We start from the raw sequence: 10,878 nt of genomic DNA, 5'->3' as shown, positions 1-10,878 counted from the left end.
AAATAATTTTTGAAAAATTTTTAAAAAATTAAAATGTGAGTCATATGGCAGTTGGATATCGATTAGATGGTAAAAGTAAACATTTCCTCTTATCGGGTTACTTTGATGTGCTAGGATGAAGAGGAGAGAGAAAGCAGTGCAGTCAAAAAAATTTTTTTTAAGTTTATTTATTTATTTTGAGAGATAGAGAGTGTGAGTTGGGGAGGGGCAGAGAGAGGGCGAGAGAAAGAGAGAGAGAGAGAGAGAGAGAGAGAGAGAGAATCCCAAGCAAGCTCTGCGTTGCCAGCACAGAACCCTACACAGGGCTTGAACTCATGAAACCTTGAGATCATGACCTGAGCTGAAACCAAGAGTTGGATGCTTAACTGAGCCACCCAGGGGCCCCCAGACTTGGGTTATTAAAGGTTTTGGTGGAAGAATGGGGAAAAAACTGAAGATCAGATTGCAAGATGTTATGTAGGAAAGCAGTTAGGAGTGGTGGGTGGACAATCATAGCATTAGGCACCTCTGGCCAGGACAAGGGGAAAAGCAAAAAGCAGAAACAAAAGCTCTTCTGATGGGAGAATTAATTTCCATGTCTGTTTCTCCTTCCTTAACCTGGCCTATGCTGGTGACCTAGCTCATAGATGTAGAGGATAGTCCCCTGATCTTTGCCTCTTGATCTCATGGACTAATGCCAGATGGTCATCTTGGGAAGGATTGCTTCCTACCCCCAAACTGACCCTGTAATTTACATTTACCTCAGCATCTTTCAGAAGTGCAGATCATCAGCAATTCATGGAGCAGCTCTAACCACAATCAAGCTGCAAGGACACTCATGAGAAGCTTTTCCATCGAGAAACACAAACAGTTCCATCGATCTTCCTAACACCCTAGAGGTAAGTGTGAGAACAATAAAAATGATCCTGGGGGTGGAGTGGGGTGAAGGGATGGCTTAATGATTCTTGATTTGTTTCCTGGCTTTGCCAAAAAGCATTGCTGGGAAATAGAACTGGGTGTGGTTAAATTCCCCATATCGTAGAATGTCACTGCTGGAAGAGAACTTAGAGATTATCCAGTACTGAACTCTCTGAGACCCAGGGTAAGGAGGGGACCTGTCTCTGTTCATGCATTTAATTGATGGCATAGCCAAGTCTAGAATGTGGGTCTGCTAACACTGAGCTTAGTGTACAATGAATGCTTTACAGCTAGCAGAGCATTGTACCGTGTACCCCAAACAAAATCACTTTAAGTAAAACTCATGACTGTGCACAGGGCATGTGAAGGTAGCCAGTGTGAGAACAGAACTGTAACAACAGAATTGTCTTAGTCAGCCCAGGCTGCCCTCAGAGTACCTGACACGGGGTGGCTCCCACAACAGAAATTTATTCCTCACAGTTCTGGAGGCTAAGTCCAAGATGAAGGTGCCGGTTCCTGGTGAGAGGTCTCTTCCTGGCTAGCTGGCAGACAGCCACCTTCTTTCTGTGTCTTCATAGGGCAGGGAGAGAGAGAAAGACAGAAGGGAGTTGGGGAGGGAGGGAAAGGAGAGCACTCTGATATCTCTTCTTATAGGGACACTAATCCCATCAAATTAGGACCCCACCCTTCTAAACTCCTGTGACCTTAATTACCTCCTTAGTGGCTTTATCTCCAAATACAGTCTGGGGGGCAGGGCTTCAAGGTATGAATTTTGGAGGGACACTATTCAGTACACAGCAACAACCATCTTCAGACTAGCCCTCATCCTTTGTCTTCTTTTAAGTCCCTGCTGAATAGTCAGTGTGACTATTCAGATGGAGGCAGGTATTTGTGTTTTTTTTTCACTGCCAGTAACAAAGATGATGCTTTCGAAAGGAAAGAGGAAGAACAATACCTGCCAATAATGGCACCTTACATCTATTTTATTTTCTATGGTTTTTCCTTATGAAGACACAGAAAATCCATAGGAAAAATCAACTAACAGCGATGGCTCTCTTAGAAAGATACAGGAAAACATCCATGTTAGTTGACTTGAGCTGAGTCGTTGTACAAACTGAAAAGTGATATGGATCCACCATCCTGTATTTGCAATTTTGAAATCCAAAAAGTTCTGCAATCTGATTGTTTTTCTATAAATGTGCAGCAAACCCAGCTGGTGACAAAACTCAACCTGTCCTGATGTGAGGCTATTTATAGCTTTTATTTATCCCACTTATTGAGAATATTCATGTTTTGCTGAAGAAATACTAAAGCATTTGACTATGGAGTCCTGCCCCAGATCATGCAGGAGTATTTGTAATACATTAAGAAGGGTACTGGATCACTAACTTTCCAAAATCTAAATGAGTATGAATTCTTTTTTTTTTTAATTTTTTTTTCAACGTTTATTTATTTTTGGGACAGAGAGACAGAGCATGAACGGGGGAGGGGCAGAGAGAGTGGGAGACACAGAATCGGAAACGGGCTCCAGGCTCTGAGCCATCAGCCCAGAGCCGGACGCGGGGCTCGAACTCACGGACCGCGAGATCGTGACCTGGCTGAAGTCGGACGCTTAACCGACTGCGCCACCCAGGCGCCCCAGAATTCTTAAAACACCTATGTATTCCAAAGGTTTTAGGCAAGGAAGTCAGAGCCTGGACTAAAGTAAATATTCTGTTCCAAGGACTGAAATTACATGTGATGTGGCAGGGGAAAGCAAGTAAGCTTAAGCAGAAGCGATTGTTTGCCCAGAGTTGCCAGGAAATGAGCTGATGCCAGAGCCCTCAGAGCAGGTGTGGGTGAGAAGGTGAGTCAGTTGTGCGGAACTGCCACTCCTACCTCTGCCTGACTCCAATTACTGCAAGTGGGGTCATGGATTTCTTCAAATGAAGTTTCTAGGTCAAAGTATCTGGATGTGGATTGCATAGGCTTCTGAGGAGGAGAGGCATGGTGATTTGAAACAGCAATAGAATGCCATCATTTCAGGAATTTGGCAATGCTGTCTCATCTAGCAGGTTGACCTCCAGGGAGAAGCTGACTTTCTGGTATTCCCTTCTTACTCATCTCTTCTTGTTGGAACTTGGCCCAATCACTTAATCTAATATGCCCCCCCTTTTCTCCCCCCCCCATTTAAGTGTGGATGATGTGAATAGCTTTCCTTACCATGTTCTGGATCAATACATAAAATATCATTAAAATGAGACTTTAAGTGCCACACAGGCCTTGTTTTGATGGTTACTTGATCGCACAGCTTGTGGTTACAGTGCAGCAACTTCGGGGCTGAGAGTTGGGAGTCATGAGTTGAGTTTCATCTTTGATATTAATTACCAGGGTGACCTTGAGCATGTCACTTCCCCTCTCTAGACTTATTTTCTCATTTAGAAAATAAGGGGCTTGGGACTGATGATCTCTGAGATCTCTTTTACGGTTAATCTGGAACCTGCAAATAACAAGGTGAATAATGATAATTGCAACGTGGTCCCAGTTTATTTAGCCACGATTGTTTGTAGACAACTCTCACATCCATTAAGTCACTGGACACAACAAACATGTTAGGATGTTCTGGGCAACTAGGTATTATTATTCTCTCCTGAAGAAGTTCAGAGAGAGTAGAGGTTAACTCGATCAAGGTCACAGAGCAAACTGGTGTCTAATAAAGAAAGGGCCAGACCAGGCCTTCTGACTTTCTGGCAGACTAGCCTGTGTTCTTTCCACTCTGCCTCACTAGTTTCAGAGATGCCTTGCTCAAAGGATCATGGGGTCACCTGGGTGGCTCAGTCAGTTAAGCATCTGACTCTTGACTTTAGCTTAGGTCATGATCTCGGAGTTCATGAGTTCAAGCCCCGGGTGGGGCTCTGTGCTGACAGCGTGGAGCCTGCTTGGGATTTTCTCTCCCTCTCTCTCTGCCCCTTCCCCTCTTGCTCTCTATCTCTGTCTCAAAATAAATAAAAATAAACTTGAAAAAAAGTATCATGAAAATTCACGCACACTGTGTGTTCCCAATAGAAAAGAATGTTACTAATGACTAGTTGCAGGCAGAAAAATTACTTCTACTTTGTTTCAGACCTCAACAATTGTTGGTATTTAGGGGTTGGGCAGTTGTAGGAGATAGGACAGCGCTAATGAAATGCTCACCCTGAGCACAGTGGGGGAAACAGAAGGAGGTGAGGAAAATGTGTGGGAAGAGGTGCCATGGTCAAGTGAGGCAGCAGTGGCATTCCCAGAGAATCACGACCTGCCTCATATCCAAAATGTTTGCAAAGCCTAGTGTGGGCCTAAGATGAATAGCATTTTCTGCATCTGGCACTGTTGTATTTAGGGAGAAAATAGCCAGAAAATGTTTTAGCTTTGGTTAGTCAAGACACTGGTTTTCCTTGTTAGCTGAGAAGATTTTGGCAGATGTAATGTCAGAAAAGTAGAACAGAGAAGGACAAAAGGAGGTGAGTCAAACTTCTCCAGGCCTTGATTTCCTCATCTGTAAATGCACCTGGCATTCAAGGCCCTCCTGGCTCTGACCTTCTATAACACCACTCCTCCATACACTTTCCTCCAGAATACCCAACTTTTCTTTCTTGGTTACGAGGCAAGTTGACTCTGCTTTTGCTTTTTTAAGCCCCTTTCTCTGTGATTTGTTCTCCTCACTATTCTAATTTCCCCTGTTTTTAAGGCCAGCACAAACGCCATGGAACTTTCCCTGAAATCCCCAGTTAGAAGTGGGGACTCCTTCCTAACCCACCAGACATTTGGATGATGCTTAACAATTTTCCCTTTGTGGGCACTTGGGTGGCTTAGTCAGTTCAGTATCCGATTTTGGCTCAGATCATGATCTCGTGGTTTAAGAGTTCCAGTCCCGTATCAGGTTCTCTGTTGACATCTTAGATCCTGGAGCCTGCTTCGGATTCTGTGTCTGCCTCTCTCTCTGCCCCTCCGTGGCTTGCACTCTGTCTCTCTGTCTCTCCTCAAAAATAAATAAACATAAAAATTAAAAAAAAAACAAAAAACAGTTTCCCTCTTATACTATAGCTGTTTGTTATATATCTTGTGCTGTTATCTGACTGGGACACACATTACTGTGTTCTGTCCCCTCCCCAGAGCTGTCACTTAGGGAAGTAAGAGCTTAATAAGTATCTGAATGAACAAAGGGATGAATGAGATCTAAGGGCCCTTCTAACAGGAACTCTCTATGACTTAAAAGCAAAGCAGTATCACATCTGTTCTGAAGAAAGGTTAACAAGAATCCACTTAGAAGTAAGACGCTTTTTAAAAGTTATAATGATGTGACTTGTCCAATCAGAGACTAAATTGTCTTGACTGAATTATTCTTGTTGTTGTTGTTGTTGTTGTTTTTAAACCCATTCAGGGGCGCCTGGGTGGCTCGGTCAGTTAAGCGTCCGACTTCGGCTCAGGTCATGATCTCATGGTCCGCGAGTTCGAGCCTCGTGTCAGTCCCTGTGCCGACAGCTCAGAGCCTGGAGCCTGCTTCTGATTCTGTGTCTCCCTCTCTCTCTGACCCTCCCCTGTTCATGCTCTGTCTCTCTCTGTCTCAAAAATAAACATTAAAAAAAATTTTTAAAAATAAACACATTCAAAGGTAGGCGCCGTGTAGTAGAAAAACTATCACCTGGGCGTTTTTCCTGAGGAGAGTTAATTTTGAGATCTTGTTCTGTTTCTTACTAGCTGTGTGACTTTAGACAGGTCATGCCACTTTTCTGAGTCTGACTTTTTCAGCCACAAGACAATGAGATTGGTTTCACAATGTTGTCAGGAGGAGTTAATGTGATAATGGAAGGGGAAGTGCTTTACAAACTGAAAAGCACTCCACACATAAGAGGGGTTACTATCATTATCATTATTATTATTCTAGTAGTCATTTCCACAGAATGTAGATGCGGTCTCTCGAGCTCCTTGGAGCCTCTAAGTGTACAGACTGTATTTAGAAGTTTCTATGATACAAATATGGGGTTGAACAACAGCCAGTCAGTGCTAATAGCCCTGGATCCTTATTTACAGAGTGGCTTTCCTCTGAGCTCAAGCACTGTTAAAAGCTGGGTTCATCATTCCTCAATCAATTTCCATTCACTCATTCGTTCAACAAATGTTTACTGTATGCCTAGTGTGAGTTGGGCAGTATTTTAGAAAGTGGGTAGGCCACTGGTATTGCTCATGTCCTGCTACAATGTGGGAAATGCAGATTCATAGAAGGGACTTTCACATAGCTGCATACATAGACAGGGTGGGGGTCAGGGGCACAGCTCTGAGCTTATGGTGGTTAGTGGCCTACATGGTGACAAGCATAATCGTATTTCATAAACTGAAGCCGGGCACCTTTGATGTGAGTCACATTTCTTTTTTTTTTTTTTTCAATGTTTATTATTTTTCAGAAAGGGAGTGTTAGCAGGGGAGTGGCCTAGAGAGAGGGTGACAGAGGAACCGAAGTGGGCTCTGTGCTGGCAGCAGCACCCGACGCAGGGCTTGAGCTCATGAATGGTGACCTGAGCCGAGCTCAGGTGCTAAACCGAGCGCAGGTGCTTAGCCGATTGAGCCACCCAGGTGCCCCAGAGCCACGTATCTTCATCTATAGCAAACTGCGCCTTTGCCTTATTTCCCTGTAACGAGAAATGATGTCAGCGGCCGAAAGGCACATTGTGTGACCCAAGTGACATGGGTTAGGTTTCTGAACTGCTTTGGTCGGCTCAGTTTCAGACACTTTGGAAAGGAAAGTTGAAATGTAGCTATTGATTGAGAGAGATTGGAGTCTGTCCCAGAGCTGACTCCTGCAGAGCCCCGCACCTGGCTGCAGACACATTTCACAGAGGTGCAGTTTCCCTTTTATCCTCTGGAGAGAACAGGCTTTTTTCTTCCAAGTGCAGGATTTTAAAGATGCCAGGATAAAAGCTCTCCTTTCATGTGTGGGTGACTGAGAGAGCAAGGAGTCAGCAAGGATGTGACAGGCCAGTCCAAGGTGCTGCACGGAGCATGAGGCCTCGTTCCCATTTTCAGCCTTAGCTCTCAAAGGCATTCCCTACCCACAGGCTTAGTAAGCTTCGACAGTTTTGGAATATTCCAGCAGTTTTAGCTTGAACAGGAAAATAGCATCAATTGTTTGTACCATTTTCAGTTATGGGATTGTTGATAATCAATTTGACACATTTGCTGAGGGATTATGGACCTAGAGAAAGAGACAGAGGTGACAGGCACTTCTCCCTCCAAAAGTTCACAATGGGGTAATTAGGAACATTGAAAAGTAATTAGGAGGGGGAACTCACTGAACATAGAGTTCTGTCAAAATTTTGTCTGTACAAATTGTACACTTCAAAGAACAAAAAGGATTTAGTGGACCCAGGAAAGGATTTTTGTTTTGTTTTATTTACAGAATATGGTATTTGGGATAGTTTTCTAGGTAACTGAGAAGATTGGGAGAAGAAAGATTGTTTAATTGATATAAAGTTTCAGTCATGCAAGATGAATGGGTTCTAGAGATGTGTTGTGCAACATACTGCCTATAGTTAACAATATTGTATTGTGTACCTAAACATTTGTTAGAAGGGTACATCTCATGTTAGGCATCCTTACCATAAACAGACAAACACAGAAACAAACAACAACAACAAAAACAAAGGGATACAAGAAAACTTTTGGTGGTAAGGGATATGTTTATTACCTTGGTTGTGTTGATGGTTTCACAGATGCATACATATGTCCAAACTCATCAAATTGTGCACAATAAATATGTGAATTTTTTTGTATATCAATCACATCTCAATACATCTGTTAAAAGAAAGATTGGATAGGAGGGGTACATTCCAGAGGTGAACAAAGCAGGGAGGCAGGGGCTGTTCCTGGGCCCCTAGAGTGGTCCTGTTAAGATAGAGTAGAGGGGACAGTGGGAAAGTTCTATAAGAAAAGGTGCTTGTGGGTCTCTTGACAGCAAGCTTAACTTCTGTTTAATTGGATAGACAATGCTGTAAAACTTTGAAAGTGCTATTTGGAATCATTTAATGATTGCTCATGTACAACCTAAATCTTTGGCCTATAGTTACTATTTCACAATTCACCCAGTCTCATGTGTCATAGCTTGCTCTGAGCAACTGAAATCTGGCCTCTTCTCAAATAATAAATGACCTCATAACTTCTGATGAATGAAAGGTCAGAAAGATCTACCGCCATGGTTTTTCCAATTACTACTTTAGCTGGGATTTGGTGTGATTACCACTTTTGGCAAAATGGCCCTAAAAATTCAATAACCATAATGGATCATTAGTTTGAGTATATAAATATTCTTTTGGGAGTACCTGGGGGGCTCAGTTGGTTGAGCATCCAACTCTTGATTTCAGCTTAGGTCATTATTCCAGTGTTGTGGAATAGAGACTACACCCAGCGTGGAGCTCATTAAAGATTCTCTCTCTCCCTCTGCCCCTCTCCTGTGCTCGCTCTTTCCCTCTCTCTCTAAAATTAAAAAAAAATGGCTTGGGTGAGATGACAAAAAAAAAAGGAAACTCCCATATCTTCCCTTTGACTACATTTCTTTGAATCATTGAATCACTTTAAATATAGGAAAATATATAGATATATTTTTGGAATTAGTTTCTTCTTGTTATACACTTAGTTGTTATAATATTCTCAGTGAATTAGGAATTGGTATATTTGTCTAGTTTTCATCAAAATAATGTATTCACTTAAAAAAATTAATTCCAGTGGCACCCGCGTGGCTCAGTTGGTTGAGCATTTGACATCAGCTCAGGCGAGGATCTCACTGTGAGTTTGAGCCCCTCATCAGGCTTGCTGCTCTCAGCACAGAGCCCACTTCAGATCTTCTGTTCCCCCCCCCTCTATCCCTCCCTGCTTGCACTCTCACTCTCAAAAATAAATAAAACATTAAAAAAAAGAATTCTAGTATAGTTAATACACAATACTATATTAGTTTCAGGTGTACAATATAGTGATTCAACAATGTTATACATTAGTCAGTGCTCATCATGATATGTGTACTCTTAATCCCTTTCACCTATTTCACCCATCCCCCACTCACCTCCCCTCTGGTAACCATCTGTTTGTTCTCTATAGTTAAGAGTCTGATTTTTTTGTTTATCTCTTTTTCTCTTTGCTCATTTGTTTTGTTTCTTAAATTTCTTAAATTTAAGAAAATACATATATATATATAATATGATTTATATATATTCTACTCTTCTTTATCCATTCATCTGTCAATGGACACTTGGGTTGCTTCCATAATTTGGCTGTTGTAAATAATGCAGTAATAAACATAGGGATGCATATATATTTTTGAATTAGTATTTTTGTTTTATATTTTTGAATTAGTATTTTTTTGTTTAATGGAATTACTGATCATATGATAATTCTATTTTTTTATTTTTTAAGGACCCTCCATACTGTTTTTCACAGTGACTGCACCAGTTTGCATTCCCACCAACAGTGCAAGAGGGTTCCTTTCTCTCCACATACTCACCAACATTTATTGTTTTTTGTGTTTTTGATTTTAGTTAGCCATTCTGACAAGTGTGAGGTGATATCTCATTGTGGTTTTGATTTGCATTTACCTTTTAATGAATGATGCTGAGCATCTATTCATGTATCTGTTGGCCATCTGTATGTCTTCTTTGGGGAAACGTCTTGTTAATGTCGTTTTCCCATTTTCTTAATTGGATTATTTGGGTGTTTTCTTGATGTTGAGTTATATAAGTTCTTCATATATTTTGGATACTAACCCTTTATCAAATATGTCATTTGAAAACATCTTCTCTCATTTAGTAGGTTATCTTTTAGTTTTGTTGATTGTTTCCTTTGGTGTATAGAAGTATATTTTGATGTAGTTCCAATAGTTTATATTCGTTTTTGTTTCCCTTGCCTTAGGAGATATATCTAGAAACATGTTGTTGTGGCTGGTGTCAGAGAAATTACTGCTTGTGCTCTCTTCTAGGATTTTTATAGTTTCAGGTCTCACACTTAGGTTTTCAATCCATTTTGAGCTTATTTTTGTGTATGGTGAAATAAAGTGGTCCAGTTTCATTCTTTTGCATGTTGATGTCCAGTTTTCCCCACACCAGGTTTTGAAGACGCTGTCTTTTTCCCATTGCATATTCTTGTCTCCTTGCTTAGAGATTAATTGACCATACAAGCATGTTTTTTTTTTTTTTTTTCTGGGCTCTCTATTCTGTCCCATTGATCTATGTGTCTATTTTTGTGCCAACATCATACTATTTTGATTACTTTGTAGTATATCTAGAAATCTGGAATTGTGATACCTCCAGTTTTATTCTTCTTTTTCAAGATTGCTTTGGCTATTGGTGTCTTTTGTGGTTCCATAAAAATTTAAGGATTATTTGTCTAGTTCTATAAAAATACTGTTGGTATTTTGATAAGGATTACATTAAATGTGTAGATTGCTTTGGGTAGTATGGCCATTTTAACAATATTTGTTCTCCTAATCCATGAGCATGGAATATCTTTCTATTTGGTTCATCTTCAATTTCTTTTTTTTTTAAGTTTATTTATTTATTTTGAGGGAGGGGAAGGACAGAGAGAGGGAGAGAGAGAATCCCAAGCAGGGTCTGCACTGTCAGCACAGAGCCCGATGTGGGGTCCCATGAGCCATGAGATCATGACCTGAACCAAAATCAAGAGTCAGACACCTAACCAACTGAGTCACCCAGGTGCCCCAATTTCTTTCATCAATGTTTTATAGTTTTCAGAGTACAATTCTTTTACCTCCTTGGTCATATTTATTCCTTTTGGTGCAATTTTAAGTGAGATTGTTTTCTTAATTTCTCTTTCTGCTACTTCATAATGTATTCACTTTTAAGTCTTTCTGTTTCAGGAACACCTGGATGGCTCAGTCAGTTAAGCATCTGACTCTTGATTTTGGCTCAGGTCATGATTTCATGGTTTGTGGGATTGAGCCCCATGATGGGCTCTGCTCTGACA

This window comes from Lynx canadensis, chromosome C2, assembly GCF_007474595.2.
Source record: "Lynx canadensis isolate LIC74 chromosome C2, mLynCan4.pri.v2, whole genome shotgun sequence".
Classification (NCBI taxonomy): domain Eukaryota; kingdom Metazoa; phylum Chordata; class Mammalia; order Carnivora; family Felidae; genus Lynx; species Lynx canadensis.
This window is presented reverse-complemented; position numbering follows the sequence as displayed.